At 45.6% G+C, this 27,663-nt stretch overlaps 1 pseudogene; it reads right to left on the bottom strand.

Annotated features, from left to right (window-relative positions):
• Nucleotides 1–27,663, bottom strand: part of LOC135536305 (mitogen-activated protein kinase kinase kinase 9-like) — a 73,012-nt pseudogene extending 45,349 nt beyond the window's left edge.

Raw genomic sequence — 27,663 nt, 5'->3', positions numbered from 1 at the left:
CTGACCAAAATGGCTAACCTTTATCCCATCGGAAGAAGGTTCATGTCCATTCTAGAATTCAAACTCCTAATTCCATGGAACAGACACTCCTGTCCACCAATGAGAGGAGGTCATGAGGACGAAGAGGGGGTAAAGGATATAAAGATAACAGGAACAGGGTGGGACAGAGAACTTACATACAACATAGATAGGACAGAGAGTGTAGACCTTTAGAACTGAAAGGAGAGAAGGAGGAACAGATACCAATGCTGTACAGTATACAGTAGGACAGAGAGACAGAAACAGGGAACCAAGAGACGATATAGGACAGAGAGACAGAAACAGGGAACCAAGAGAGGCGATATTGGACAGAGAGACAGAAACAGGGAACCAAGAGATGATATTGGACAGAGAGACAGAAACAGGGAACCAAGAGACGATATTGGACAGAGAGAGAGAAACAGGGAACCAAGAGACAATATTGGACAGAGAGACAGAAACAGGGAACCAAGAGACGATATTGGACAGAGAGACAGAAACAGGGAACCAAGAGAGACGATATTGGACAGAGAGACAGAAACAGGGAACCAAGAGACGATATTGGACAGAGAGACAGAAACAGGGAACCAAGAGACGATATTGGACAGAGAGAGAGAAACAGGGAACCAAGAGACAATATTGGACAGAGAGACAGAAACAGGGAACCAAGAGATGATATTGGACAGAGAGACAGAAACAGGGAACCAAGAGACGATATTGGACAGAGAGACAGAAACAGGGAACCAAGAGATGATTTTGGACAGAGAGACAGAAACAGGGAACCAAGAGACGATATTGGACAGAGAGACAGAAACAGGGAACCAAGAGATGATATTGGACAGAGAGACAGAAACAGGAACCAAGAGACGATATTGGACAGAGAGAGAGAAAACAGGGATACCAAGAGACGATATTGGACAGAGAGACAGAAACAGGGAACCAAGAGATGATATTGGACAGAGAGAGAGAGAAACAGGGATACCAAGAGACGATATTGGACAGAGAGACAGAAACAGGGAACCAAGAGATGATATTGGACAGAGAGACAGAAACAGGGAACCAAGAGACGATATTGGACAGAGAGACAGAAACAGGGAACCAAGAGACGATATTGGACAGAGAGACAGAAACAGGGAACCAAGAGATGATATTGGACAGAGAGACAGAAACAGGGAACCAAGAGACAATATTGGACAGAGAGAGAGAAACAGGGATACCAAGAGACAATATTGGACAGAGAGAGAGAAAACAGGGATACCAAGAGACGATATTGGACAGAGAGACAGAAACAGGGATACCAAGAGACGATATTGGACAGAGAGACAGAAACAGGGAACCAAGAGACGATATTGGACAGAGAGAGAGAAACAGGGATACCAAGAGACAATATTGGACAGAGAGAGAGAAAAAACAGGGATAACAAGAGACGATATTGGACAGAGAGAGAGAGAAACAGGGATACCAAGAGACGATATTGGACAGAGAGAGAAGAAACAGGGATACCAAGAGACGATATTGGACAGAGAGAGAAAAACAGGGATACCAAGAGACGATATTGGACAGAGAGAGAGAAAACAGGGATACCAAGAGACGATATTGGACAGAGAGAGAGAGAAACAGGGATACCAAGAGACGATATTGGACAGAGAGAGAAACAGGGATACCAAGAGACGATATTGGACAGAGAGAGAAACAGGGATACCAAGAGACGATATTGGACAGAGAGAGAGAAACAGGGATACCAAGAGACGATATTGGACAGAGAGAGAGAAACAGGGATACCAAGAGACGATATTGGACAGAGAGAGAGAAACAGGGATACCAAGAGACAATATTGGACAGAGAGAGAAACAGGGATACCAAGAGACAATATTGGACAGAGAGAGAGAGAAACAGGGATACCAAGAGACGATATTGGACAGAGAGAGAGAAACAGGGATACCAAGAGACGATATTGGACAGAGAGAGAGCAATGAGAAACTAAAGGCAATGTAAAGGGCTATACAGACTGGCTTGAATAGACGTCCTCTATACAAAAACATAATTCAATGATTCATAACCATAATTTAGCTTCAATCAAACTCTTATATTTATCTACCTTTCTCACCAATGCACCTAGCCTGGTTCCAGGGCTGTTCATATCAACCCCTTTCCGGCGTGACGAGGAGTTGCAAGTGGCATGATGGCCCAAACAGACTGGTACCCGGGTTAGGGCTCTATTCAGTCGGTAAAGCTGAAGACTTGGGACTCTATTGAGTCTGTAAAGCTGAAGACTTAGGGCTCTATTCAGTCTGTAAAGCTGAAGACTTGGGGCTCTATTCAGTCTGTAAAGCTGAAGACTTGGGGCTCTATTCAGTCAAATCTGAAGACTTGGGGCTCTATTGAGTCAAATCTGAAGACTTAGGGCTCTATTGAGTCTGTAAAGCTGAAGACTTGGGGCTCTATTGAGTCTGTAAAGCTGAAGACTTAGGGCTCTATTCAGTCGGTAAAGCTGAAGACTTGGGGCTCTATTCAATCTGTAAAGCTGAAGACTTGGGGCTCTATTCAGTCGGTAAAGCTGAAGACTTGGGGCTCTATTCAGTCTGTAAAGCTGAAGACTTGGGGCTCTATTCAGTCTGTAAATCTGAAGATTTGGGGCTCTATTCAGTCTGTAAAGCTGAAGACTTGGGGCTCTATTCAGTCTGTAAAGCTGAAGACTTGGGGCTCTATTCAGTCTGTAAAGCTGAAGACTTGGGGCTCTATTCAGTCGGGTAAAGCTGAAGACTTGGGGCTCTATTCAGTCTGTAAAGCTGAAGACTTGGGGCTCTATTCAGTCTGTAAATCTGAAGACTTGGGGCTCTATTCAGTCTGTAAAGCTGAAGACTTGGGGCTCTATTCAGTCTGTAAAGCTGAAGACTTGGGGCTCTATTCAGTCTGTAAAGCTGAAGACTTGGGGCTCTATTCAGTCTGTAAAGCTGAAGACTTGGGGCTCTATTCAGTCTGTAAAGCTGAAGACTTGGGGCTCTATTCAGTCTGTAAATCTGAAGACTTGGGGCTCTATTCAGTCTGTAAAGCTGAAGACTTGGGGCTCTATTCAGTCTGTAAAGCTGAAGACTTGGGGCTCTATTCAGTCTGTAAAGCTGAAGACTTGGGGCTCTATTCAGTCGGTAAAGCTGAAGACTTGGGGCTCTATTCAGTCTGTAAAGCTGAAGACTTGGGGCTCTATTCAGTCGGTAAAGCTGAAGACTTGGGGCTCTATTCAGTCGGTAAAGCTGAAGACTTGGGGCTCTATTCAGTCGGTAAAGCTGAAGACTTGGGGCTCTATTCAGTCGGTAAAGCTGAAGACTTGGGGCTCTATTCAGTCTGTTAATCTGAAGACTTGGGGCTCTATTGAGTCAAATCTGAAGACTTGGGGCTCTATTCAGTCGGTAAAGCTGAAGACTTGGGGCTCTATTCAGTCTGTTAATCTGAAGACTTGGGGCTCTTTTCAGTCTGTAAAGCTGAAGACTTGGGGCTCTATTCAGTCGGTAAAGCTGAAGACTTGGGGGCTCTATTCAGTCGGTAAAGCTGAAGACTTGGGGCTCTATTCAGTCTGTTAATCTGAAGACTTGGGGCTCTTTTCAGTCTGTAAAGCTGAAGACTTGGGGCTCTTTTCAGTCTGTAAAGCTGAAGACTTGGGGCTCTATTCAGTCTGTAAATCTGAAGACTTGGGGCTCTTTTCAGTCTGTAAAGCTGAAGACTTGGGGCTCTATTCAGTCAAATCTGAAGACTTGGGGCTCTATTCAGTCGGTAAAGCTGAAGACTTGGGGCTCTATTCAGTCTGTTAATCTGAAGACTTGGGGCTCTATTCAGTCTGTAAAGCTGAAGACTTGGGGCTCTTTTCAGTCTGTAAAGCTGAAGACTTGGGGCTCTATTCAGTCAAATCTGAAGACTTGGGGCTCTATTGAGTCAAATCTGAAGACTTAGGGCTCTATTGAGTCTGTAAAGCTGAAGACTTGGGGCTCTATTCAGTCAAATCTGAAGACTTGGGGCTCTATTGAGTCAAATCTGAAGACTTAGGGCTCTATTGAGTCTGTAAAGCTGAAGACTTGGGGCTCTATTGAGTCTGTAAAGCTGAAGACTTAGGGCTCTATTCAGTCGGTAAAGCTTAAGACTTGGGGCTCTATTCAGTCGGTAAAGCTGAAGACTTGGGGCTCTTTTCAGTCGGTAAAGCTGAAGACTTGGGGCTCTTTTCAGTCTGTAAAGCTGAAGACTTGGGGCTCTTTTCAGTCTGTAAAGCTGAAGACTTGGGGCTCTATTCAAGACGGTAATTCAGCTGAAGACTTGGGGCTCTATTCAGTCGGTAAAGCTGAAGACTTGGGGCTCTATTCAGTCTGTAAAGCTGAAGACTTGGGGCTCTATTGAGTCAAATCTGAAGACTTGGGGCTCTATTCAGTCTGTAAAGCTGAAGACTTAGGGCTCTATTGAGTCTGTAAAGCTGAAGACTTGGGGCTCTATTCAGTCGGTAAAGCTGAAGACTTGGGGCTCTATTGAGTCTGTAAAGCTGAAGACTTAGGGCTCTATTCAGTCTGTAAAGCTGAAGACTTGGGGCTCTAAGACTTAGGGCCTCCGCTAAAGAGGGAAAACTGCCTTTAAATTTAAATCGTGAGCCTAGTGGTTAGAGCGTTGGACTAGTAACCGAAAGTTGCAAGTTCGAATCCCGAGCTGACAAGGTACAAATCTGTTGTTCTGCCCCTGAACAAGGCAGTTAACCCACTACTGTTCCTAGGCCGCCATTGAAAATAAGAATTTGTTATTAACTGACTTGCCTAGTTAAATAAAAGGTAAAATCAAAAAAGCTGAACTTTCTGGGATGTGGATTGAATAGAGACTTTAAACTGTTTTCGTTAGTTGACGCTTACTTCTCCATATACAACAGTGTCTATGGGTGATGTAGGTACTGTATGTTGGTGGAAAACGTTGCCATTGTGAATCACTAACAGTCTGCTAAGCAGCCTTACTGACCTTGATAAATATTTCACTCGAGATGTTGTACAGTACGTGATGTGAAAGTAGGCCAGGAGCCATGCTGCCTCTGAAACATGGAGGATGTGTCCCAAACCGCACCCTATCACCTATGTAGTGCATTACTTTTGACCAGGTCCCATAGGGCTCTAGTTAAAAGTAGTGCACTATATAGACTACCCAGCAAACAGGAAACATTCCCAGAACATTAGATTCCCATTAAGTTCTAGTTAGGGTTTTATTTAACATTAGGATGATAATGTCCCCAAAAAAATCAAATTAATGTTTTTGAAAACAAAATGTTTTATTTTTTAATTAAAAAATTATGAAATATCCTTGGAATGTTATCTTAACGTTTACTAAAATATTGTGCACAACATCTTATCAATCATCTCAGAACATTCCCCAACGTCTGTGTCAACCATCTCAGAACATTCCCCAACGTCTGTGTCAACCATCTCAGAACATTCCCCAACGTCTGTGTCAACCATCTCAGAACATTCCCCAACATCTGTGTCAACCATCTCAGAACATTCCCCAACATCTGTGTCAACCATCTCAGAACATTCCCCAACATCTGTGTCAACCATCTCAGAACATTCCCCAACATCTGTGTCAACCATCTCAGAACATTCCCCAACATCTGTGTCAACCATCTCAGAACATTCCCCAACATCTGTGTCAACCATCTCAGAACATTCCCCAACATCTGTGTCAACCATCTCAGAACATTCCCCAACATCTATGTCAACCATCTCAGAACATTCCCCAACATCTGTGTCAACCATCTCAGAACATTCCCCAACATCTGTGTCAACCATCTCAGAACATTCCCCAACATCTATGTCAACCATCTCAGAACATTCCCCAACATCTATGTCAACCATCTCAGAACATTCCCCAACATCTATGTCAACCATCTCAGAACATTCCCCATCATCTATCAACCATCTCAGAACATTCCCCAACATCTGGGAATTATCCAGCTTCAGATCAAAGATAGAGACTACAGAGTAACAATAGATAGATACAGACCACAGAGTAACAATAGATACAGACCACAGAGTAACATTACAGATACAGACCACAGAGTAACATTAGATAGATACAGACACAGAGTAACATTAGATACAGACCACAGAGTAACAATAGATACAGACCACAGAGTAACAATAGATAGATACAGACCACAGAGTAACAATAGACACAGACCAGAGTAACAATAGATAGATACAGTAACAATAGATAGATACAGATACAGACAGACTACAGAGTAACAATAGATACAGACCACAGAGTAACAATAGATAGATACAGACCACAGAGTAACAATAGATACAGACCACAGAGTAACAATAGATACAGACCACAGAGTAACAAGATACACACCACAGAGTAACATTAGATACAGACCACAGAGTAACATTAGATAGATACAGACCACAGAGTAAGAATAGATAGATACAGACCACAGAGTAACATTAGATAGATACAGACCACAGAGTAACAATAGATACAGACCACAGAGTAACAATAGATACAGATACAGACACAGAGTAACAATAGATAGATACAGACCACAGAGTAACATTAGATACACACCACAGAGTAACAGACCACAGAGTAACAATAGATACAGATAACAATAGATACAGACCACAGAGTAACAATAGATAGATACAGACCACAGAGTAACAATAGATACAGACCACAGAGTAACAATAGATAGATACAGACCACAGAGTAACAGATACAGACACAGAGTAACAATAGATACAGACCACAGAGTAACAATAGATAGATACAGACCACAGAGTAACAATAGATAGATACAGACCACAGAGTAACAATAGATAGATACAGACCACAGAGTAACAATAGATAGATACAGACCACAGAGTAACAATAGATACAGACCACAGAGTAACAATAGATACAGACCACAGAGTAACAATAGATACAGACCACAGAGTAACAATAGATAGATACAGACCACAGAGTAACAATAGATAGATACAGACCACAGAGTAACAGACCACAGAGTAACAATAGATACACACCACAGAGTAACAATAGATACACACCACAGAGTAACAATAGATAGATACAGACCACAGAGTAACAATAGATAGATACAGACCACAGAGTAACATTAGATAGATACAGACCACAGAGTAACAATAGATAGATACAGACCACAGAGTAACAATAGATAGATACAGACCACAGAGTAACAATAGATAGATACAGACCAGGAGAATAATAATAGACCACAGAGTAACAATAGATACAGACCACAGAGTAACAATAGATACAGACCACAGAGTAACAATAGATAGATACAGACCACAGAGTAACAATAGATACAGACCACAGAGTAACATAGATAGATACAGACCACAGAGTAACAATAGATACAGACCACAGAGTAACAAGATACAGACCACAGAGTAACATTAGATACAGACCACAGAGTAACAATAGATACAGACCACAGAGTAACAATAGATAGATACAGACCACAGAGTAACAATAGATAGATACAGACCACAGAGTAACAATACAGACCACAGAGTAGATACAGACCACAGAGTAACAATAGATACAGACCACAGAGTAACAATAGATACAGACCACAGAGATACAGACCACAGAGTAACAATAGATAGATACAGACCACAGAGTAACAATAGATACAGACCACAGAGTAACAATAGATAGATACAGACCAGAGTAACAATAGATAGATAAGACCACAGAGTAACAATAGATACAGACCACAGAGTAACAATAGATACAGACCACAGAGTAACAATAGATACAGACCACAGAGAAACAATAGATAGATACAGACCACAGAGTAACAATAGATAGATACAGACCACAGAGTAACAATAGATACAGACCACAGAGTAACAATAGATACAGACCACAGAGTAACAATAGATACAGACCACAGAGTAACAATAGATACAGACCACAGAGTAACAATAGATAGATACAGACCACAGAGTAACAATAGATAGATACAGACCACAGAGTAACAATAGATACAGACCACAGAGTAACATTAGATACAGACCACAGAGTAACAATAGATAGATACAGACCACAGAGTAACAATAGATAGATACAGACCACAGAGTAACAATAGATAGATACAGACCACAGAGTAACAATAGATAGATACAGACCACAGAGTAGACAGATAGATAAACAATAGATACAGACCACAGAGTAACAATAGATAGATACAGACCACAGAGTAACAATAGATAGTAACAAGTAACAATAGATACAGACCACAGAGTAACAATAGATAGATACAGACCACAGAGTAACAATAGATAGATACAGACCAGAGAAACAATAGATAGATACAGACCACAGAGTAACAATAGATAGATACAGACCACAGAGTAACAATAGATACAGACCACAGAGTAACAATAGATAGATACAGACCAGAGTAAACAATAGATACAGACCACAGAGTAACAATAGATAAGACCACAGAGTAACAATAGATACAGACCACAGAGAAACAATAGATAGATACAGACCAGAGTAACAATAGATAGATACAGACCAAGTAACATTAGATAGATACAGAGTAACAATAGATACAGAGCACAGAGTAACAATAGATACAGACCACAGAGTAACAATAGATACAGACCACAGAGTAACAAGATACAGATACAGACCACAGAGAAACAATAGATAGATACAGACCACAGAGTAACAATAGATAGATACAGACCACAGAGTAACAATTAGATACAGACCACAGAGTAACAATACAGATAACAATAGACAGATACAGACCACAGAGTAACAATAGATACAGACCACAGAGTAACAATAGACACAGACCACAGATAGATACAGACCACAGAGTAACATTAGATACAGACCACAGAGTAACAGATAGATAGATACAGACCACAGAGTAAAATAATACAGATAGATACAGACCACAGAGTAACAGTAGACAGATACAGACCACAGAGTAACAATACAGACCACAGAGTAACAATAGATAGATACAGACCACAGAGTAACAATAGATAGATACAGACCACAGAGTAACAATAGATAGATACAGACCACAGAGTAACAATACAGACCAGAGTAGATAGATACAGACCACAGAGTAACAATAGATACAGATACAGAGTAACAATAGATAGATACATAATTCACAGAGAAACAATAGAGTAACAATAGATACAGACCACAGAGTAACAATAGATACAGACCAGAGTAACAATAGATACAGACCACAGAGTAACAATAGATACAGATACAGACCGCAGAGTAACAATAGATAGATACAGACCACAGAGTAACAATAGATACAGACCACAGAGTAACAAGATAGATACAGACCACAGAGAAACAATAGATAGATACAGACCACAGAGTAACAATAGATAACAATAGATAGATACAGACCACAGAGTAACATTAGATACAGACCACAGAGTAACAGTAGACAGATAGATAGATAGATACAGACCACAGAGTAACAATAGATACAGACCACAGAGTAACAATAGACACAGACCACAGAGTAACAATAGATAGATACAGATCACAGAGTAACAATAGATAGATACAGACCACAGAGTAACAATAGATACAGACCACAGAGTAACAATAGATACAGAGCAGAGTAACAATAGATAGATACAGACCACAGAGTAACAATAGATACAGACCACAGAGTAACATTAGATACAGACCACAGAGTAACATTAGATACAGACCACAGAGTAACAATAGATAGATACAGACCACAGAGTAACAATAGATAGATACAGACCACAGAGTAACAATAGATAGATACAGACCACAGAGTAACAGTAGACAGATACAGACCACAGAGTAACAGTAGACAGATACAGATCACAGAGTAACAATAGATAGATACAGACTACAGAGTAACAATAGATAGATACAGATACAGACCCAGAGTAAATAATAGATACAGACCACAGAGTAACAATAGATACAGACAAGAGTAACAATAGATAGATACAGACCACAGAGTAACAATAGATAACAATAACATAGATACAGACCACAGAGAAACAATAGACAGATACAGACCACAGAGTAACAATAGATACAGACCACAGAGTAACAATAGATACAGACCAGAGTAACAATAGATACAGACCACAGAGTAACAATAGATAGATACAGACCACAGAGTAACAATAGATACAGACCACAGAGTAACAATAGATACAGACCAGAGTAACAATAGATACAGACCACAGAGAAACAATAGACCACAGATACATTAGACCACAGAGTAACAATAGATAGATACAGACCATAGAGTAACATAGATAGATACAGACCACAGAGTAACAATAGATAGATACAGACCACAGAGTAACAATAGATACAGACCAGATACAGACAGAGTAACAATAGACACAGACCACAGAGTAACAATAGATAGATACAGATCACAGAGTAACAATAGATAGATACAGACCACAGAGTAACAATAGATAGATACAGACCACAGAGTAACAATAGATACAGACCACAGAGTAACAATAGATACAGACCACAGAGTAACAATAGATACAGACCACAGAGTAACAATAGATAGATACCCGTAGACCACAGAGTAACAATAGATACAGACCACAGAGTAACATTAGATACAGACCACAGAGTAACATTAGATACAGACCACAGAGTAACATTAGATAGATAACAGACCACAGAGTAACAATAGATAGATACAGACCACAGAGTAACAATAGATAGATACAGACCACAGAGTAACAGTAGACAGATACAGACCACAGAGTAACAATAGATAGATACAGACCACAGAGTAACAGTAGACAGATACAGACCACAGAGTAACAATAGATAGATACAGACCACAGAGTACAGACAGACACAGAGTAACATTATAGATAGATACAGACCACAGAGTAACAATAGATAGATACAGACCACAGAGTAACAATAGATAGATACAGATAACAGAGACAGATACACAGAGTAACAATAGATAGATACAGACCACAGAGTAACAATAGACAGATACAGACCACAGAGAAACAATAGATAGATACAGACCACAGTGTAACAATAGATAGATACAGACCACAGAGTAACAATAGATACAGACCACAGAGTAACAATAGATACAGACCAGAGTAACAATAGATACAGACCACAGAGTAACAATAGATAGATACAGACCACAGAGTAACAATAGATACAGACCACAGAGTAACAATAGATACAGACCAGAGTAACAATAGATACAGACCACAGAGTAACAATAGATAGATACAGACAGAGTAACAATAGATACAGACCAGACCAGAGTAACAATAGATACAGACCACAGAGTAACAATAGATACAGACCACAGAGTAACATTAGATACAGACCACAGAGTAACAATAGATAGATACAGACCACAGAGTAACAATAGATACAGACCACAGAGTAACAATAGACACAGACCACAGAGTAACAATAGATAGATACAGATCACAGAGTAACAATAGATAGATACAGATCACAGAGTAACAATAGATAGATACAGACCACAGAGTAACAATAGATACAGACCAGAGTAACAATAGATACACAGAGTAACAATAGATACAGACCACAGAGTAACAATAGATACAGACCACAGAGTAACAATAGATAGATACAGACCACAGAGTAACAATAGATACAGACCACAGAGTAACAATAGATACAGACCACAGAGTAACATAAATAACAGATAGATACAGACCACAGAGTAACAATAGATAGATACAGACCACAGAGTAACAATAGATAGATACAGACCACAGAGTAACAATAGATACAGACCACAGAGTAACAATAGACACAGACCACAGAGTAACAATAGATAGATACAGATCACAGAGTAACAATAGATAGATACAGACCACAGAGTAACAATAGATAGATACAGACCACAGAGTAACAATAGATACAGATACAGACCACAGAGTAACAATAGATAGATACAGACCACAGAGTAACAATAGATACAGACCACAGAGTAACATTAGATACAGACCACAGAGTAACATTAGATACAGACCACAGAGTAACAATAGATACAGACCACAGAGTAACAATAGATAGATACAGACCACAGAGTAACAATAGATAGATACAGACCACAGAGTAACAATAGATACAGACCACAGAGTAACAATAGATAGATACAGACCACAGAGTAACAATAGATAGATACAGACCACAGAGTAACAATAGATAGATACAGACCACAGAGTAACAATAGATAGATACAGACCACAGAGTAACAATAGATAGATACAGACCACAGAGAAACAATAGATAGATACAGACCACAGAGTAACAATAGATAGATACAGACCACAGAGTAACAATAGATACAGACCACAGAGTAACAATAGATACAGACCAGAGTAACATTAGATACAGACCACAGAGTAACAATAGATAGATACAGACCACAGAGTAACAATAGATACAGACCACAGAGTAACAATAGATACAGACCACAGAGTAACAATAGATACAGACACAGAGAAACAATAGATATACAGACCACAGAGTAACAATAGATAGATACAGACCAGAGTAACATTAGATACAGACCACAGAGTAACAATAGATAGATACAGACCACAGAGTAACAATAGATACAGACCACAGAGTAACAATAGATACAGACCACAGAGTAACAATAGATAGATACAGACCACAGAGTAACAATAGATAGATACAGACCACAGAGTAACAATAGATAGATACAGACCACAGAGTAACAATAGATACAGACCACAGAGTAACAATAGATACAGACCACAGAGTAACAATAGATACAGACCACAGAGTAACATTAGATAGATACAGACCACAGAGTAACAATAGATACAGACCAGAGTAACATTAGATACAGACCACAGAGTAACATTAGATACAGACCACAGAGTAACATTAGATACAGACACAGAGTAACAATAGATAGATACAGACCACAGAGTAACAATAGATATACAGACCACAGAGTAACAGTAGACAGATACAGACCACAGAGTAACAATAGATAGATACAGACCACAGAGTAACAGTAGACAGATACAGACCACAGAGTAACAATAGATAGATACAGACCACAGAGTAACAATAGATAGATACAGACCACAGAGTAACAATAGATAGATACAGACCACAGAGTAACAATTAGATACAGACCACAGAGTAACAATAGATAGATACAGACCACAGAGTAACAATAGATAGATACAGACCACAGAGTAACAATAGACAGATACAGACCACAGTGTAACAATAGATAGATACAGACCACAGAGTAACATTAGATAGATACAGACCACAGAGTAACAATAGATACAGACCAGAGTAACATTAGATACAGACCACAGAGTAACAATAGATAGATACAGACCACAGAGTAACAATAGATACAGACCACAGAGTAACAATAGATACAGACCACAGAGTAACAATAGATACAGACCACAGAATAACAATAGATAGTACAGACCACAGAGTAACAATAGATACAGACCACAGAGTAACAATAGATACAGACCACAGAGTAACAATAGATACAGACCACAGAGTAACATTAGATACAGACCACAGAGTAACAATAGATAGATACAGACCACAGAGTAACAATAGATACAGACCACAGAGTAACAATAGACACAGACCACAGAGTAACAATAGATAGATACAGATCCACAGAGTAACAATAGATAGATACAGATCACAGAGTAACAATAGATAGATACAGACCACAGAGTAACAATAGATACAGACCACAGAGTAACAATAGATACAGACCACAGAGTAACAATAGATACAGACCACAGAGTAACAATAGATAGATACAGACCACAGAGTAACAATAGATACAGACCACAGAGTAACATTAGATACAGACCACAGAGTAACAATAGATACAGACCACAGAGTAACAATAGATAGATACAGACCACAGAGTAACAATAGATAGATACAGACCACAGAGTAACAGTAGACAGATACAGACCACAGAGTAACAATAGATAGATACAGACCACAGAGTAACAATAGATAGATACAGACCACAGAGTAACAGTAGACAGATACAGACCACAGAGTAACAATAGATAGATACAGACCACAGGTAACAATAGATAGATACAGACCACAGAGTAACAATAGATAGATACAGACCACAGAGTAACAATAGATACAGACCACAGAGAAACAATAGACAGATACAGACCACAGAGTAACACTAGATAGATACAGACCACAGAGTAACAATAGATACAGACCACAGAGTAACAATAGATACAGACCAGAGTAACAATAGATACAGACCACAGAGTAACAATAGATAGATACAGACCGCAGAGTAACAATAGATACAGACCACAGAGTAACAATAGATACAGACCACAGAGTAACAATAGATACAGACCACAGAGAAACAATAGATAGATACAGACCACAGAGTAACAATAGATAGATACAGACCACAGAGTAACATTAGATACAGACCACAGAGTAACAATAGATAGATACAGACCACAGAGTAACAATAGATACAGACCACAGAGTAACAATAGACACAGACCACAGAGTAACAATAGATAGATACAGATCACAGAGTAACAATAGATAGATACAGACCACAGAGTAACAATAGATAGATACAGACCACAGAGTAACATAGACAGATACAGACCACAGAGTAACAATAGATACAGACCACAGAGTAACAATAGATACAGACCACAGAGTAACAATAGATACAGATCAGAGTAACATTAGATAGATACAAACCACAGAGTAACAATAGATACAGACCAAGGAGTAACAATAGATACAGACCACAGAGTAACAATAGATACAGACCACAGAGTAACAATAGATAGATACAGACCACAGAGTAACAATAAATACAGACCACAGAGTAACAATAAATACAGACCACAGAGTAACAATAGATAGATAAGACCACAGAGTAACATTAGATAGACAGACCACAGAGTAACATTAGATACAGACCACAGAGTAACAATAGATAGATACAGACCACAGAGTAACAATAGATACAAACCACAGAGTAACAATAGATACAAACCACAGAGTAACAATAGATAGATACAGACCACAGAGTAACATTAGATAGATACAGACCACAGAGTAACATTAGATAGATACAGACCACAGAGTAACATTAGATAGATACAGACCACAGAGTAACAATAGATACAGACCACAGAGTAACAATAAATACAGACCACAGAGTAACAATAGATAGATACAGACCACAGAGTAACAATAGATACAGACCACAGAGTAACAATAGATACAGACCACAGAGTAACAATAGATAGATACAGACCACAGAGTAACAATAGATACAGACCACAGAGTAATATTAGATAGATACAGACCACAGAGTAACATTAGATAGATACAGACCACAGAGTAACAATAGATACAGACCACAGAGTAACATTAGATAGATACAGACCACAGAGTAACATTAGATAGATACAGACCACAGAGTAACATTAGATACAGACCACAGAGTAACAATAGATAGATACAGACCACAGAGTAACAGATAGATACAGACCACAGAGTAACATTAGATAGATACAGACCACAGAGTAACATTAGATACAGACCACAGAGTAACAATAGATACAGACCACAGAGTAACATTAGATAGATACAGACCACAGAGTAACAATAGATACAGACCACAGAGAAACATTAGATAGATACAGACCAGAGTAACAATAGATACAGACCACAGAAACAATAGATAGATACAGACCGCAGAGTAACATTAGATAGATACAGACCACAGAGTAACAATAGATACAGACCACAGAGTAACATTAGATACAGACCACAGAGAAACAATAGATACAGACCACAGAGTAACAATAGATACAGACCACAGAGTAACAATAGATACAGACCACAGAGTAACAATAGATACAGACCACAGAGTAACAATAGATACAGACCACAGAGTAACAATAAATACAGACCACAGAGTAACAATAAATACAGACCACAGAGTAACAATAGATAGATACAGACCACAGAGTAACAATAGATAGATACAGACCACAGAGTAACATTAGATACAGACCACAGAGTAACATTAGATAGATACAGACCACAGAGTAACAATAGATACAGACCACAGAGTAACATAGATAGATACAGACCACAGAGTAACATTATATACACACCACAGAGTAACAATAGATACAGACCACAGAGTAACATTAGATACAGACCACAGAGTAACAATAGATAGATACAGACCACAGAGTAACAATAGATAGATACAGACCACAGAGTAACATTAGATAGATACAGACCACAGAGTAACATTAGATACAGACCACAGAGTAACATTAGATAGATACAGACCACAGAGTAACAATAGATAGATACAGACCACAGAGTAACAATAGATACAGACCACAGAGTAACAATAGATACAGACCACAGAGTAACAGAGTAACAATAGATACAGACCACAGAGTAACAGAGTAACAATAGATACAGACCACAGAGTAACAATAGATAGATACAGACCACAGAGTAACAATAGATACAAACCACAGAGTAACAATAGATACAGACCACAGAGTAACAATTAGATACAGACCACAGAGTAACAATAGATAGATACAGACCACAGAGTAACAATAGATACAGATACAGAACAATAGATACAGACAGAGTAACAATAGATACAGACCACAGAGTAACATTAGATAGATACAGACCACAGAGTAACAATAGATAGATACAGACCACAGAGTAACAGATAGATACAGACCACAGAGTAACATAGATACAGACCACAGAGTAACAGTAGATACAGACCACAGAGTAACATTAGATACAGACCACAGAGTAACAATAGATACAGACTACAGAGTAACAATAGATACAGACTACAGAGTAACAATAGATACAGACTACAGAGTAACAATAGATACAGACTACAGAGTAACAATAGATACAGACTACAGAGTAACAATAGATAGATACAGACCACAGAGTAACAATAAATACAGACTACAGAGTAACAATAGATACAGACCACAGAGTAACAATAGATAGATACAGACCACAGAGTAACATTAGATACAGACCACAGAGTAACATTAGATAGATACAGACCACAGAGTAACATTAGATACAGACCACAGAGTAACATTAGATACAGACCACAGAGTAACAATTACAGACTACAGATAACAATAATACAGACCACAGAGTAACAATAGATACAGACTACAGAGTAACAATAGATACAGACCACAGAGTAACAATAGATACAGACCACAGAGTAACAATAGATACAGACCACAGAGTAACATTAGATACAGACCACAGAGTAACAATAAATACAGACTACAGAGTAACAATAGATACAGACCACAGAGTAACAATAGATACAGACTACAGAGTAACAATAAATACAGACCACAGAGTAACAATAGATAGATACAGACCACAGAGTAACAATAAATACAGACTACAGAGTAACAATAGATACAGACTACAGAGTAACAATAGATAGATACAGACCACAGAGTAACATTAGACACAGACCACAGAGTAACAATAGATACAGTCCACAGAGTAACATTAGATACAGACCACAGAGTAACAATAGATAGATACAGACCACAGAGTAACAATAAATACAGACCACAGAGTAACAATAGATACAGACCACAGAGTAACAATAGATAGATACAGACCACAGAGTAACATTAGATACAGACCACAGAGTAACAATAGATACAGACCACAGAGTAACAATAGATACAGACCACAGAGTAACAATAGATAGATACAGACCACAGAGTAACAATAGATACAGATCACAGAGTAACAATAGATACAGACCACAGAGTAACAATAGATACAGACCACAGAGTAACAATAGATACAGACCACAGAGTAACAATAGATAGATACAGACCACAGAGTAACAATAGATACAGACCACAGAGTAACATTAGATACAGACCACAGAGTAACATTAGATACAGACCACAGAGTAACATTAGATACAGACCACAGAGTAACAATAGATAGATACAGACCACAGAGTAACAATAGATACAGACCACAGAGTAACAATAGATACAGACCACAGAGTAACATTAGATAGATACAGACCACAGAGTAACATTAGATACATACAGACCACAGAGTAACAATAGATACAGACCACAGAGTAACAATAGATACAGACCACAGAGTAACAATAGATAGATACAGCTGTTTTATTTTGCCTGTGAGGCTGTTTTAAGAGATACAATGTGTAACATACACAGTGGGCCTTCCATTGTTGGTACATGCTCAGCATTAGTCCTTGATCATGACTCTCAGTTCCATTACATGACACATTAATCATTGATGAAGATGTCCTCTGTAGGGGGTTGTTAAGAGCAGTAACGCTTGGTCTTGAACATTAGATACAGACTACAGAGTACGGTTTTGGGGCTTGTACAGGACCTTATCGTTTATATTGTCGAGAAATAATTTTCTAAAACAAATGTTTTTTATTTATTTATTTTAACGAGGCAGGTCAGTTAAGAACAAATTCTTATTTACAATGACAGCCTACAAACAGTGGGTTAACTGCCTGTTTCAGGGGCAGAACGACAGATTTGTACCTTGTCAGCTCAGGGATTCAAACTAGCAACCTTTCAGTTATTGCCTCCCCCTCTAACCACTAGGCTACCTGCCTCCCCTCTAACCACTGGCTACCTGCCACCCTCCCCCTACTAACCACTAGGGCTGCCTGTAACCACTAGGCTACCTGCCTCCCCCTCTAACCACTAGGCTACCTGCCTCCCCCTCTAACCACTAGGCTACCTGCCTCCCCCTCTCACCATTAGGCTACAGCTCCCCTCTAACCACTAGGCCCTCCTGCCCCCTCTAACCACTAGGCTACCTGCCTCCCCCTCTAACCACTAGGCTACCTGCCTCCCCCTCTAACCACTAGGCTACCTGCCTCCCCCTCTAACCAATAGGCTACCTGCCTCCCCTCTAACCAATAGGCTACCTGCCTCCCCCACTCTAACCACTAGGCTACCTGCCTCCCCCTCTAACCACTAGGCTACCCCCTCTCACCACAGGCTAGCCTGCCTCCCCCTCTAACCACTAGGCAGCCTGCCTCCCCCTCTAACCACTAGGCTACCTGCCTCCCCCTCTAACCACTAGGCAGCCTCCCCTCTAACCACTAGGCTACCTCCCCCTCTAACCACTAGGCTACCTGCCTCCCCCTCTAACCACTAGGCTGCCTGCCTCCCCCTCTAACCACTAGGGCTACCTGCCTCCCCTCTAACCACTAGGCTACCTGCCTCCCCACTCTAACCACTAGGCTACCTGCCTCCCCCTCTAACCACTAGGCTACCTGCCTCCCCCTCTAACCACTAGGCTACTCCTCCCCCACTAGGTTACTCTAACCACTAGGCTACCTGCCTCCCCTCTAACCACTGCCTCCCCCCCCTCTAACCACTAGGGCCTCCCCCTCTAACCACTAGATACAGCTCCCCCTCTAACCACTAACCCCTCTAACCACTAGGGCTACCTGCCTCCCCTCTAACCACTAGGCTACCTGCCTCCCCCTCTAACCACTGGGCTACCTGCCTAAGACCCCCTCCCCTCTAACCACTAGGCTACCTGCCTCCCCTCCCCCTAACCACTAGGCTGCCCTCCCCCACTCTAACCACTGCCTCCCCTCTAACCACTAGATACCTGCCCACAGAGTAACCACTAGGCTACCTGCCTCCCCTCTCACCACTTAGGCTACCTGCCTCCCCCTCTAACCACTAGGGCTACCTGCCTCCCCCACTAGGCTCTAACCACTAGGCTACCTGCCTCCCCTCTAACCACTAGGCTACCTGCCTCCCCCTCTAACCACTAGGCTACCTGCCTCCCCTCTAACCACTAGGCTACCTGCCTCCCCTCTAACCACTGGCTGCCTGCCTCCCCTCTATCCACTGGGCAGCCTGCCTCCCCCTCTAACCACTAGGCTACCTACCACCCCCCCCTAACCACTGCCTCCCCCTCTCCACTAGGCTACCTGCCTCCCCTCTAACCACTAGGCTACCTGCTAACCACTGGGCTGCCCCCCTACCTGCCTCCCCCCTCTAACCACTAGGCTACCTGCCTCCCCCTCTAACCACTAGGCTACCTCCCCCCCCTAACCATTGGATGCTACCTGCCTCCCCTCTAACCACTAGGCTACCTGCCTCCTAACCACTAGGCTACCTCTAACCACCAGGCTGCCCTGCCTCCCCCTCTAACCACTAGGCCTACCTGCCCCCCACTCTAACCACTAGGCTAACCCCTCTAACCACGGGGCTGCCTGCCTCCCCCTCTAACCACGAGGCTACCTGCCTCCCCCTCTAACCACTAGGCTACCTGCTGCCTCTAACCACTTATTTCCCCCCCTCTAACCACGAGGCTGCCTGCCTCCCCTTCTAACCACACGAGGCTGCCTGCCTCCCCCTCTAACCACTGGGCTGCCTGCCTCCCCCTCTAACCACAGGCTACCTGCCTCCCCCTCTAACCACTAGGCTACCTGCCTCCCCCTCTAACCACTGGGCTACCTGCCTCCCCTCTAACCACTAGGCTACCTGCCCCCCCTCCCCCCTCTAACCACTAGGCTACCTGCCTCCCCCTCCCATTCCCTGCCTCCCCTCTAACCACTGGGCAACCACTAGGCTACCTGCCTCCCCCTCTAACCACTAGGCAGGCTACCTGCCTCCCCCTCCTAACCACTAGGCTACCTGCCTCCCCCCTCTAACCACTAGGCTACCTGCCTCCCCCTCTAACCACTAGGCTACCCTGCCTCCCCACTAGGCTACCTGCCTCCCCTCTAACCACTAGGCTACCTGCCTCCCCCTCTAACCACTAGGCTACCTGCCTCCCCCTCTAACCACGGCTACCTGCCCTCCCCCTCTAACCACTAGGCTGCCTCCTCTAACCACTAGGCCCTCCCCCCCTCTAACCACTAGGCTACCCGCCTCCCCCTCTAACACTCTAACCCGCCTGGCTCTAACCTCTAACCACTAGCCTCCCCCTCTAACCACTAGGCCTGCCCCCTCTAACCACTGGGCTGCCTGCCTCCCCTCTAACCACTAGGCTACCTGCCTCCCCCTCTAACCACTCTGCCACCCTCTAACCACTAGGCTGCCTGCCTCCCCCTCTCTAACCACTAGGCTACCTGCCTCCCCTCTAACCACTAGGCTAACTGCCTCTAGGCTAACCTGCCTCCCCTGCCTCCCCTAACCACTAGGCTACCTGCCTCCCCCTCTAACCACTAGGCTACCTGCCTCCCCCTCTAACCACTAGGCTACCTGCCTCCCCCACTCTAACCACTAGGCTACCTGCCTCCCCCTCTAACCACTAGGCTGCCTGCCTCCCCTCTAACCACTAGGCTACCTGCCTCCCCCTCTAACCACTAGGCTACCTGCCTCCCCCTCTAACCACTAGGCTACCTGCCTCCCCCTCTAACCACTAGGCTACCTGCCTCCCCCTCTAACCACTAGGCTACCTGCCTCCCCTCTAACCACTAGGCTACCTGCCTCCCCCTCTAACCACTAACCTCCCCCTCTAACCACTGGCTACCTGCCTCCCCCTCTAACCACTCCCTGCCTCCCCTCTAACCACTAGGCTACCTGCCTCCCCTCTAACCACTAGGCTGCCTGCCTCCCCCTCCGCCACTAGGCTGCCTGCCTCCCCCTCCTAACCACTAGGCTACCTGCCTCCCCCTCTAACCACTAGGCTACCTGCCACCCCCTCTAACCACTAGGCTGCCTGCCTCCCCCTCTAACCACTAGGCTGCCCCCCTCTAACCACTAGGCTGCCCCCCTCTAACCACTAGGCTACCTGCCTCCCCTCTAACCACTCAGGCTGCCTGCCTCCCCTCTAACCACTAGACTGCCTGCCTCCCCCTCTAACCACTAGGCTGCCTGCCTCCCCCTAACCACACTCTACCACTAGGCTACCTGCCTCCCCACTCTAACCACTAGGCTACCTGCCTCCCCCTCTAACCACTCTGCCTGCCTCCCCCTCTAACCACTAGGCTGCCTGCCTCCCCCTCTAACCACTAGGCTGCCTGCCTCCCTACTCTAACCACTAGGCTGCCTGCCTCCCCCTCTAACCACTCTACCTGCCTCCCCCTCTAACCACTGGGCTATGCCTCCCCCTCTAACCACTAGGCTGCCCTCCCCCCTCTAACCACTGGGCTGCCTGCCCTCCCCCTCTAACCACTAGGCTACCTGCCTCCCCCTCTAACCACTAGGCTACCTGCCCCCTCTAACCACTAGGCTACCTGCCTCCCCCTCTAACCACTGGGCTGCCTGCCTCCCCCTCTAACCACTAGGCTGCCTGCCTCCCCCCTCTAACCACTGGCTGCCTGCCTCCCCTCTAACCACTAGGCTGCCCCTCCCCCTCTAACCACTAGGCTACCTGCCTCCCCCTCTAACCACTAGGCTGCCTGCCTCCCCCTCTAACCACTGGGCTACCTGCCTCCCCCTCTAACCACTAGGCTGCCTCCCCCTCTAACCACCAGGCTGCCTCTAACCACTCACCTGCCCCCCTCTAACCACTGGCTGCCTGCCTCCACAGGCTCCCCCTCTAACCACTAGGCTGCCTGCCTCCCCCTCTAACCACTAGGCTGCCTGCCTCCCCCTCTAACCACTAGGCTACCTGCCTCCCCCCTCTAACCACTAGGCTACCTGCCTCCCCCTCTAACCACTAGGCTACCTGCCTCTACCTCTAACCACTTGGGCTGCCTGCCTCCCCCTCTAACCACTAGGTTGCCTGCCTCCCCCTCCTAACCACTAGGCTGCCCCCTGCCTCCCCCTCTAACCACTGTTACCCCCCTCCTCCCTGCCTCCCCTCTAACCACTAGGCTGCCTGCCTCCCCCTCTAACCACTAGGCTACCTGCCTCCTCTAACCACTAGGCTGCCTGCCTCCCCCTCTAACCACTAGGCTACCTGCCTCCTCTAACCACTAGGCTACCTGCCACTCCCCCCTCCCCTCTAACCACTAGGCTACCTGCCTCCCCCTCTAACCACTAGGCTGCCCCCTCCCCTAACCACTAGGCTACCTGCCTCCCCTTCTAACCACTAGGCTACCTGCCTCCCCCTCTAACCACTAGGCTGCCTGCCTCCCTCTAACCACTAGGCTACCTGCCTCCCCTCTAACCACTGGCTACCCCTCTCTAACCACTAGGCTCTAACCACTAGGCTGCCTGCCTCTCCCTCTAACCACTAGGCTGCCTGCCTCCCCCTCTCTAACCACTAGGCTGCCTGCCTCCCCTCTAACCACTAGGCTGCCTGCCCCCTCTAACCACTAGGCTGCCTGCCTCCCCCCTCTAACCACTAGGCTGCCTGCCTCCCTCCTCCTAACCACTAGGCTGCCTCAAACCTCCCCTCCCCTCTAACCACTAGGCTGCCTGCCTCCCCCTCTAACCACTAGGCTGCCTGCCTCCCCCTCTAACCACTGGGCTGCCTGCCTCCCCCTCTAACCACTAGGCTGCCTGCCTCCCCCTCTAACCACTAGGCTGCCTGCCTCCCCCCTCTAACCACTAGGCTGCCTGCCTCCCCTCTAACCACTAGGCTGCCTGCCTCCCCCTCTAACCACTAGGCTGCCTGCCCCCTCTAACCACTAGGCTACCTGCCTCCCCCTCTAACCACTAGGCTACCTGCCTCCCCCTCTAACCACTGGGCCCTGCCTCCCTCCTCTAACCACTAGGCTGCCTGCCTCCCCCTCTAACCACTAGGCTGCCTGCCTCCCCCTCTAACCACTAGGCTGCCTGCCTCCCCCTCTAACCACTAGGCTACCCTCCCCTCTAACCACTAGGCTGCCTGCCTCCCCCTCTAACCACTAGGCTGCCTGCCTCCCCCTCTAACCACTAGGCTGCCTGCCCTCCCCCTCTAACCACTAGGCTGCCTGCCTCCCCCTCTAACCACTAGGCTGCCCCTCCCCTCTAACCACTCCTGCCTGCCTCTACTCTAACCACTAGGCTGCCTGCCTCCCCCTCTAACCACTAGGCTGCCTCCCCTACTCTAACCACTCTGCCCCTCTAAACCACTCAGCTGCCTCCCTCTCTAACCACTCGGCTGCCTGCCTCCACTAGGCTGCCCCTCTACTCTAACCACTAGGCTGCCCTGCCTCCCCCTCTAACCACTAGGCTGCCCCCTCCTCCTCTAACCACTAGGCTACCTGCCTGCCTCTAACCACTAGGCTGCCCCCCCTCTAACCACTCTAACCACCTCCCCTCTAGGCCACCCTGCCTCCCTACTCTAACCACTAGGCTGCCTGCCTCCTCTAACCACTAGGCTACCCCCTCCACTCCCCCTCTAACCACTAGGCTACCCCTCCACCTCTAGGCCTGCCCCCTCTAACCACTAGGCTGCCCCTCCCCTCTAACCACTAGGCTGCCTGCCTCCCCACTCTAACCACTAGGCTGCCTCCTCCTCTAACCACTAGGCTGCCCCCTCTACTCTAACCACTAGGCTGCCTGCCTCCCCTCTAACCACTAGGCTGCCCCCTCTGCTCTAACCACTAGGCTGCCTGCCCTGCCTCCTCTAACCACTAGGCTGCCCTCTAACCCTCTGCCCCTCCCCTCTCTAACCACTAGGCTGCCTCCCCCCTCTAACCACTAGGCTACCTGCCTCCCCCTCTAACCACTGGGCTACCTGCCTCTACTCCTAACCACTAGGCTGCCTGCCTCCCCCTCTAACCACTAGGCTACCCCACTGCCTCCTCCCCCCTCTAACCACTCGGCTGCCTGCCTCCCCCTCTAACCACTAGGGCTGCCTGCCTCCCCTCTAACCACTGGGCTACCCTGCCCTCCCCTCTAACCACTGGGCTGCCTGCCTCCCCTCTAACCACTAGGCTGCCTGCCTCCCCCTCTAACCACTAGGCTACCCTGCCCCCCTCTAACCACTAGGCTACCTGCCTCTGCCCTCTAACCACTAGGCTGCCTGCCCCCCCTCTAACCACTAGGCTGCCTGCCTCTGCTCTAACCACTAGGCTGCCTGCCTCCCCCTCTAACCACTAGGCTACCTGCCTCCCCCTCTAACCACTAGGCTACCTGCCTCTACTCTAACCACTAGGCTGCCCCCTCTAACCACTCTACCTGCCCCCTCTAACCACTAGGCTGCCTGCCCCTCTAACCACTAGGCTACCTGCCTCCCCTCTAACCACTAGGCTGCCTGCCTCCCCCCTCTAACCACTAGGCTGCCTGCCTCCCCCTCTAACCACTAGGCTGCCTGCCTCCCCCTCTAACCACTAGGCTGCCTGCCTCCCCTCCTCTAACCACTGGGCTGCCTGCCTCCCCCTCTACCACTCTAACCCTCCCTGCTCTAACCACTAGGCTGCCTGCCTCTACCTCTAACCACTAGGCTGCCTGCCTCCCCTCCCACTGGGCTGCTCCCCCTCTCTAACCACTAGGCTGCCTGCCTCCCCCTCTAACCACTAGGCTGCCCCTCCACTACTCTAACCACTGCTGCCTCCCCCTCTAACCACTAGGCTACCTGCCTCTCTAACCACTCGGCTGCCTGCCTCCCCCTGCCTAAACCACTAGGCTGCCTGCCTCTACCACTCTAACCACTCGGCTGCCTGCCTCTACTCTAACCACTAGGCTGCCTACTCTAACCACTAGGCTGCCTGCCTCCCCCTCTAACCACTAGGCTACCTGCCCCCCCTACTCTAACCACTCGGCTGCCCCTCCCCCTCTAACCACTCGGCTGCCTGCCTCCCCCTAACCACTAGGCTGCCCCACCCCCCTCTAACCACTCTGGCCTCCCCCTCTAACCACTCGGCTGCCCCCTCTACTCTAACCACTAGGCTGCCCCCTCCCACTCGGCCCCCCCTCTAACCACTCGGCCGCCCCTCTAAACCACTCGGCCGCCTGCCCCCCTCTACTCTAACCACTCGGCCGCCCCCCTACTCTAACCACTCGGCTGCCCCCTCTAACCACTCGGCTGCCCCCTCTAACCACTCGGCTGCCCCCCTACTCTAACCACTCGGCTGCCCCCTCTAAATTCACTAACCACTCGGCCGCTCTAAACCTCGGCCGCCCCCTCTACTCTAACCACTCGGCCGCCCCCTCTAACCACTCGGCCGCCCCCTCTAACCACTCGGCCGCCCCCTCTAACCACTAGGCTGCCCTACCGGTTACATTTTGACACACTGCTTAATAGGGTTAAAGGTTCCCAAAGGCCATTTCTCCATGTTTCAACTCTTTTTTACGGAGTTGTAACACATCTCTGAACACCTGTGTTGTAAACGGAAGACACACTACAAACATGTGGTCACTGAAAGATACTGTCTGCTGCAGTACACGGTTAAGACCAGTTACAACCCTGTACAGTAAGTGTATATTTTGCATCTGCGTTTTTTTTTTGTTTTTTTGATGATGTGATATAAAAGTAGAGTGATTTATGTTTCTCGAACCGTACCGCAGTTGAGAATCGATTCACGTTTAGACGAAGTATTTTGACTGTTTTTGGCCTCCAGAGCCAATTTGCTTTTGAAAAAGAACATGTTTTAAGGTCCTTGGACTAAGGAGTAACGTTAAGACTCCTCTAGACCAAATATTAGGCTAGCTCAGCATAGCGGTACGTACCAGGGATGCTTCAAAGCTGTACGTACAGCGAGGGAAGAGCCGAGCGGCCCTGATATGATGTGCTCGGCGGGGTGTGTTGTACTGATAGTTACCTACAGCCTCTGGTGCAGGCCCAAGGCCTTGGTTGACAGAGAGAGTATAATATGCCAGTCATTATCACGGTCTCCCAGCTACAGATTCTAGACTGCCCGGTAGATAGATTGTAACCTCTATTGCTATCAGTGGTAGCCTATTGCACCGAGATGACATAGCAGTAAACCAGAGTGGGGGCTATTTTTTTATCGGAGTGGCCCGATAACCGGGATAAATGTGCAGGACAATGAAACATTGTAACATTGAACATGAGTAATAAACGACAACCTCTGGTATGCAGACGGTGGGGCTATGATACTCACGGTGTAGTGAAGGCACGGCGTAATCAGAGTACTCCTTCACTGACGTGTCTCTGTCCCGTATTTTCTCAGAGATTCCATTCCCAATACTGACATAATTACTGGGGAAAATGCCAACCCGATCCTCGATCAGCCCTGTCCACCAGCCCTCGTCCCCGGACACTAACGAGTCCTTCGACAGCACCTCCACCAGGTCACCCTTTCGCAGGCTGAGCTCGTCTTCCGCCCCAGCATCATAGTCGAATACAGCGGTCCAGTAGCCTGAGAGGTCCGGTCCTCCTGGGCCGCTAGCCGGAGCATCAACGCCGACAGTCCCGGCGACAGTGTCATTCTCCGGCCAGCAAAACGCTTCAGTTTCCAACCCATTTGGAGGAGAAGACGCGTACCTGCTGCTGGGACTCAGGTTGTTGTCAAAATCGGGTTTGGAGTCATCCATTGAAGCGATCCATAGGGGCAACCTGGTCCTGGATTACAGGGTGCAGTCTCCGGAGCTTGTAGCCAACACCTGCACGCACCGGGACACGAGGATGGTCGCA

This window comes from Oncorhynchus masou, unplaced genomic scaffold (assembly GCF_036934945.1).
Source record: "Oncorhynchus masou masou isolate Uvic2021 unplaced genomic scaffold, UVic_Omas_1.1 unplaced_scaffold_593, whole genome shotgun sequence".
NCBI lineage: Eukaryota > Metazoa > Chordata > Actinopteri > Salmoniformes > Salmonidae > Oncorhynchus > Oncorhynchus masou.
Note: the sequence above shows the minus strand (reverse complement) of the source record. Positions and strands in the feature narration are given on the sequence as shown.